Source organism: Propithecus coquereli, unplaced genomic scaffold (assembly GCF_000956105.1).
Source record: "Propithecus coquereli isolate 6110/MARCELLA unplaced genomic scaffold, Pcoq_1.0 Scaffold110, whole genome shotgun sequence".
In the NCBI taxonomy this organism is placed as follows: domain Eukaryota; kingdom Metazoa; phylum Chordata; class Mammalia; order Primates; family Indriidae; genus Propithecus; species Propithecus coquereli.
Window position 1 is genome coordinate 229,810 of NW_012134970.1, and position 6,683 is coordinate 236,492.

General features: G+C 35.6%; 1 protein-coding gene across 1 annotated transcript in view; it reads right to left on the reverse strand.

Moving 5' to 3' along the window:
- The window catches only part of LMBRD2 (LMBR1 domain containing 2), a 53,460-nt gene that overhangs the window by 6,710 nt on the left and 40,067 nt on the right, over positions 1-6,683 (reverse strand). The window lies entirely within an intron of this gene.

Here is a 6,683-nt window from a genome sequence, read left to right on the forward strand (position 1 = left end):
GAGACAAGGTCTTGCTCTGTCTCCTGGGCTAGAGTGCAGTGGTATCAGCAGAGTTCACTGCAACCTCAAATTCCTAGATTGAGCAATCCTCCTGCCTCAACCTCCTAAGTAGCTGGGACTACAGGTGCACACCATCACACCTGGCTAATTTTTCTATTTTTTGTAGAGATGGGATCTCACTCTTGCTCAGGCTGATCTCGAACTCCTGGCCTCAAGCAATCCTTCTACCTCAGCGTTCCAAAGTGCTGGGATTACAGGTGTAAACTACCATGATCAGCCTTAGAATTCCTTAAGATAGATTAAAATTATTTACAAATTATACAAACATTAATTTTGTTTTTTGAGTTTGAGCACTTAGCATTTTTTCTTCATTTATTTTAAAAGACATATCTTACCTCGTCTGATTAATTCTTTTCCTTCATCAACTAAGTCTGATGTCATATCATTATCGCCCATAAACTGCTGGAAACCAAGCAAATTCAAACAACGGGTTCCCAAACTAAAGAAAAGTAGATTTTCAAGAAAACAAGTATTATTTCACATTATAAATATTTAGATAAATTGTTCTTTAATGTTGTCATCCCCAAAGAAGCCTATGCTTGATTATCAGTTATGATGGCAAGTTACATATAGTTATAACTGTTGTTCTTCTTCAAGAAGTACTACTTATTTCCCTTTCTAAGACGTTTATGCCCAGTACGTTACTGACTAGGGTATGCACGATATCCAGATTTCCTACGGAAGTTAAAGGAGCTCAGGAAATTTCACCCCAATATATGACTCCTTAGTATAAAGAGTATTTTAAATTAAAGGCCCTTAGAGATCAATAGACACTGGAAGAGGCTTTCCTCTATCTTCATAAAACCAGACCCACTAAAAAGAACAATTGACTTCCCTTCCCCTCCCTGATATCTCAATATATTGCAGGAAAGAAGATCAAGAATACAATCGGACCTGGCCCAATCCATTTTAAAAATAATACCTGTCTCTCAGGTTAATTTAATTTCCGAAGAGAATCATTTACAAGTCAATCTGTTTCCCTCATCCATTCATTCTCCCAAGTATCTATTCACCCTCCCTAGTAACCATTTATTCCTCCTAAACAGAATTACCTATATTCCTCATCTCCACTCCCCCATCTAAAATGAGAGTATATAAATTTCTGGACCCCATTGGGATATTGGGTTATCACTCTGTGATTCGCCCTGTGCACACGGTAAATAAATCTTTTTCTCTTATTAATCTGTCTTATTGTGAGTTGATCTTTCAGCAAACCTTCTGGGGGCAAAGGGGAAGCTTCCCTTCTCCCCAACAAAATAAAAAGTCAGGTCATTAGCATACATAGCCTCCAGAAAACAATTATACAAGGATGCTAAATAATAACTGTAAGAGCAACTTATTCTTTTTTTATATCTGAATAGTAGTTTTGATACTGAAATATACATTTAAAACCAGTATTTCCAAGTGTGGAATATTCTGGTTTAGAAAGTCTTAATTGTGCAAATTTATTTTCATACTCTATTTTTTCCCTGAGAACTAGTCAACTCTATTTAAATACCTTTTGTTACACACTGTAAAGTGATGACTATAATCTTATGTAGGGCCTATTACCTTATATCTTATTTGCTATTTACTTTAAACCTGATTATTGTGTAGGATAAGAATAGTCTGAAAATACGGAACACAAGGAAGGAAGTGATAGATGAATAGGTAGGATTAATATTTGTTAAGATCCTACTATGTATCACCAAGCAGCTCTTTTTATTACATTAGTTCTCAAACTCTTTCAATGATATAATTCTAATGGCAGAAGCCTGAACACATGCATGGAAATGGAGGCAAAGGAAGAGGAAGAAAGGGGAAAAGAAGGGAAAAGGGGTTGAGAGAGAGGCAATGAGTGTATGTCAGGAAGGAAAAACAAGAAGGCAATTAAAAGAAAGTGAAGATCTCCATTTTACATTAATAATGTGTAAATATCTGGCTACTCATAATACACCTACTTGTTTCAATATAAAAGGGATGTTTTATGCAAACTACCATTGAGTAAAACTGGGGTTTCAGGTAGATGATTATGTTAATTCTGTGACCTTAAACAATCCCTCACTGTCCTCGTATCTTTGTGGGAATACTAGACTCCAGGATGAGAAACTCTGAACTAGTTCACTTACTCTGGAAAGGTGTTATCTTTGTCTAAAGTGTCAGGAACCAACCTATGCTCTCTTGGCAGATAAGTCTGAACATTAGCTCTGAGTATGGCCATGTTGCTAACAGACCGGGAATTAGACTAATTATGGCAGCATTTCAAATGAAAATGGACCTAGAAAGTCAAGCTACCATCGCAATGTCAATAAGGCATTGCTTCATATATTTCTAAAAGAATATTTATTATGTGAAATAATTTGAAAATTAAGGAATACAACCCTTTCTTACTAAAGATAAAATGGCACCCAAAGTTTATCCTAATTAACTCTAGATACATTTTTAATGAATATTTTTAAGTTTAACCATTTCTCTTTAAGGCATAATGATTCCTTATATTTAAGATTTTATAGTTGTCAAAGCACTATCCTACCCCATGTCACTTGATCCATATAACCATCTGATATGGTAGGAAGAAATGTTAATCTTCCAACATAACTAATAACATAAAAACACATCATTTGTATAGCACGAGCCCTTAATTTTCCATTAGTAGCTTTATAAACTCTTAAAATGAATAAACATATAATCAAAACTTAGCTTTGGGCATACGAAGTATGATTAGTCTCTTCTTTTAATACATCATTTTTACACTATAAATCTGTTACTCTCTTTTCCACATTAAAGAAAACACTCACAGTACTAGATTTGCTATCAGTTCCCATTACAATATCATTTTAAGTTATAATCTTTTGGCCATTTTGCTTATGCAAAGGTTAAATATATTTTTCAAAATTCAATAGAAAATTTACTTTAAACAATATCTGTTTACTCACTACCTTAATGTTAATACATATCATTTGTAATAACTATACAATGGTATTGGAAGATTTAAGCAAAAACTAGGTAGATGAAACTTATTTCTGTTAGGAATGTAAATGATTAACATTAAAAAAAAGTTTCTGGAGACTTCTGGTTCCAAAATGGCAGCACAGAGGCAAGCTGGCTTCACTCCTCCCCAGAGAAAAATAAAACCAAATGTACAGCAATGAGATCTATACCACCAACAATACAGAGCTCAAGTACGAGGATGAGACAGCTCCGCAGGGCCAAGGAGCAGTGGAAAAACTCCAAGGAGATGGTAAGAGAATCAGAATTCAACATCTGTGACACCATGCTCCCCCATTCTGCCCGCCACCAAGCACATGGAATATCTCCCCGCAACTCACAGTTTCTACAATGGAAAAAGTGAAATTGAGGTGGTTGATCTGCTTCCCCACCTTCTTGCATTCGCTGGCAGAAGACCTGCCCTAGGCTTAACCCACAGGAAGCACTGTGACTGCCTAAAGGGAGAAATATCCCTAAGGATAGGCAGAGACATATAGGAGAGGTGGGACTACCATCCCTAGCCCCAGAAACTGCTCTGTGACTTGGCCAAAGGAGAAGATAAATCAGAGTGTCTATTCAGCAGCACCATGCTGTAGAAGGTTCATTCCCCAGGTTCCCTGGACTTTCCCACACTGTGAGAATAATTTCTGTGGGAACTCTGCCTGTGGAAAGGCAGTGCTCAAATGACTTACTGGAGCAGAGGCAAACCTGGGCTTAAGGCACCATGTAGAGAGCCTAAAAAGAGGCAGTGACCTACCAGTGAAGATTTGCTAAGAAAATACATTCAGTAAAAACCAAAACAAGCCAGAGAGAGAAAATAGGAATAAGTAATCCTTCAATGCAAAGATACAGACATATAAACACAAGAAACAACAGCAAATAGAGAACCATGACATTCCCAGAAGAACAAAGCAAAAATCTGGTGACTGACCCTAACGAGATGGCAGTTTGTGAGCTCTCTGACCAATAATTCAAAATAGCAGGTGGTTTAAGAAACTTAAATGGAAAAGGAACTTAAAAGAAACTTAACTTAAAACTTAAAAGGAAACTCAAACTCAATGATCTCCAAGATAACACAGAAAAACAATTCTGAAATTTGTCACAGAAATTTAACTAAGAGATTGAAATACTAAAAAATCAAACAGAAATCTTGGAACTGAGGAATACATTTGAAGAACTCTTCAGAGGCTCTCAACAGCAGAATAAACCAAGCAGAGGAAAGAATTGGCAAGCTCAAAGACTGGCTATTTGAAAATGCAGTCAGAGGAGAAAAAAGAAGGGGAAAAAAAAGGAATAAAGATCACCTACAAGATATAGAAGATTACCTCAAAAGAACAAATCTAAGGATTATTGGTGTTCAAGAGGGAGGTGAGCAAGAGCAAGGGGTTGAAAGCCTATTCTAAGAAATAATAGCAGAAAACTTCCCAAAACTTAAGAAAGATATAAATAGCCAGGTATGGGAAGGTCTTAGAACACCAAACAGATTCAACCCAAATAAGACTACCCCCCAAGGTAAAAAAAATTGAAGAGGAGAGAATGCTTCCAAACTCATTGTACGAGGCCAGCATTACCTTGGTACCAAAGCCAGACAAAGAAACAACAAGAAAATAAAACTACAGGCCAATATCAATGACAAACATACATGCAAAAATCTCCAACAAAATATTAGCAAACTAAATTCAACAACACGTTAAAAAGATTATTCACCATGATCAAGTGGGATTCATTCCAGGTATGTAAGGATGGTTCAACATACACAAAAACAATAAACATGCTATATTACATTAGCAGAACCCAAAACAAAAACTATATGACCATTTCAATAGATGCTGAAAAAGCATTTGACAAAACTCAACATTCCTTTATGATAAAAACCCTCAAAAATTTTGAGGTGTGTAGAGAAGTAACACACCTCAAAACAATAAAGGCCACATATGAGAAACCCACAGCTAACTTCATATTGAACAGAGAAAAACTGAAAGCCTTTCCTCTAAGATCTGGAACAAGACAAAGATGCCCACTTCCCCCACTTTTATTCAACATAATACTGGAAATCCTTGAGCAATTAGGCAAGAGAAAAAACTAAAGGGCATCTAAATTGGAAAGGAAGAAGTAAAATTATCCTTGTTTGCAGATGACATGATCTTATGCATAGAAAAACCTAGAGACTCCACCAAAAAACTGTTGGAACTGATAAAAGAATTCAGCAAAGCTGCAGGATACAAAATCAACACACAAAAATCACTAGCATTTATATATGCCAATAGTGAACCATCTGAAAAAGAAAGCAAGAAAGCAATCTCATTTACAATAGCTATAAAAAATATAAAATACTTAGGAATCAATTTAACCAAAGAAATAAAAGATAGATACAAGGAAAACTATAAAACATCAATTAAAAAAACTGAAGAGGACACAAAAAAATGGAAAGATATTCCATGCTCATGGACTGGAAGAATTATATTGTTAAAATGACAATGCTACCCAAATCAATTTACAGATTCAATGCAATCCCTATCAAAATACCAATAACATTTTTCACAGAAATGGAAAAAACAATTCTAAAATGTATATGAAACCACAAAAGACCCCAAATAGCCAAAGCGATCCTGAGCAAAAAGAACAAAGTTGGAAGCATCATACTACCTAACTTCAAAATATACTACAAAGCTATAGTAACCAAATAAGCATGGTACTGGCATAAAAACAGACATATAGACCAATGGAACAGAAAAGAGAACCTAGATATCAATCCACACATTTACAGGCAACTGATTTTTGACAAAGGCACCAAGAATATACAATGGGGAAGGATAGTCTCTTCGATAAATGGTGCTTAGAAAACTGGATAACCATCTACAGAAGAATGAAACTAGACCCCTCTCTCTGACCATATACAAAACTCAAATCAAACTGAATTAAAGACATAAATCTAAGACCTCAAACTATGAAACCACTAGAAGAAAACATTGAAGAATTGCACCAGGACATTGGTGGGGGAAAGATTTTTTGTGTAAGACCTCAAAAGGCATAGGCGACCAAGGCAAAAATAGACAAATGGGATTGCATCAAGCTAAAAAGCTTCTGCAGAGCAAAGGAAACAAGCAACAAAGTGAAGAGACAACCCACAGAATGGAAGACAATACGTGCAAACTATGCATCTGACAAGAAATTAATAATCAAAATATAAAAGGAGCTCAAACAACTCAATAGCAAAAAAACAAATAATTCAATTAAAAAGTAGGTAAGAGATCTGAATAGACATTTCTCCAAATAAGACACACAAATGGCCAACAGGTATATGAAGAAATGCTCAACATCATTAATCATCAGGAAAGTGCGAATCAAAATTATAATGATACATCTTACCCCAGTTAAAATGGCTTTTTATCAAAAAGACAGACAGTAATAGATGCTGGTGAATATGTGGAGAAAGGGGAACCTTTGTATACTGTCGGTGGGAATATAAATTACTACAGCTACTATGGAGAACTGTATGGAGGGTCATCAAACAACTGAAAATAGAACTACCATGTGATCCAGCAAATTCTGCTATTCAACATATATTCAAAAGAAAGGAAATCAATATATAGAAACGGTATCTGCTAGCTCGTGTTCACTGCAGCACCATTCACAACAGCCAAAATTGGAATTAA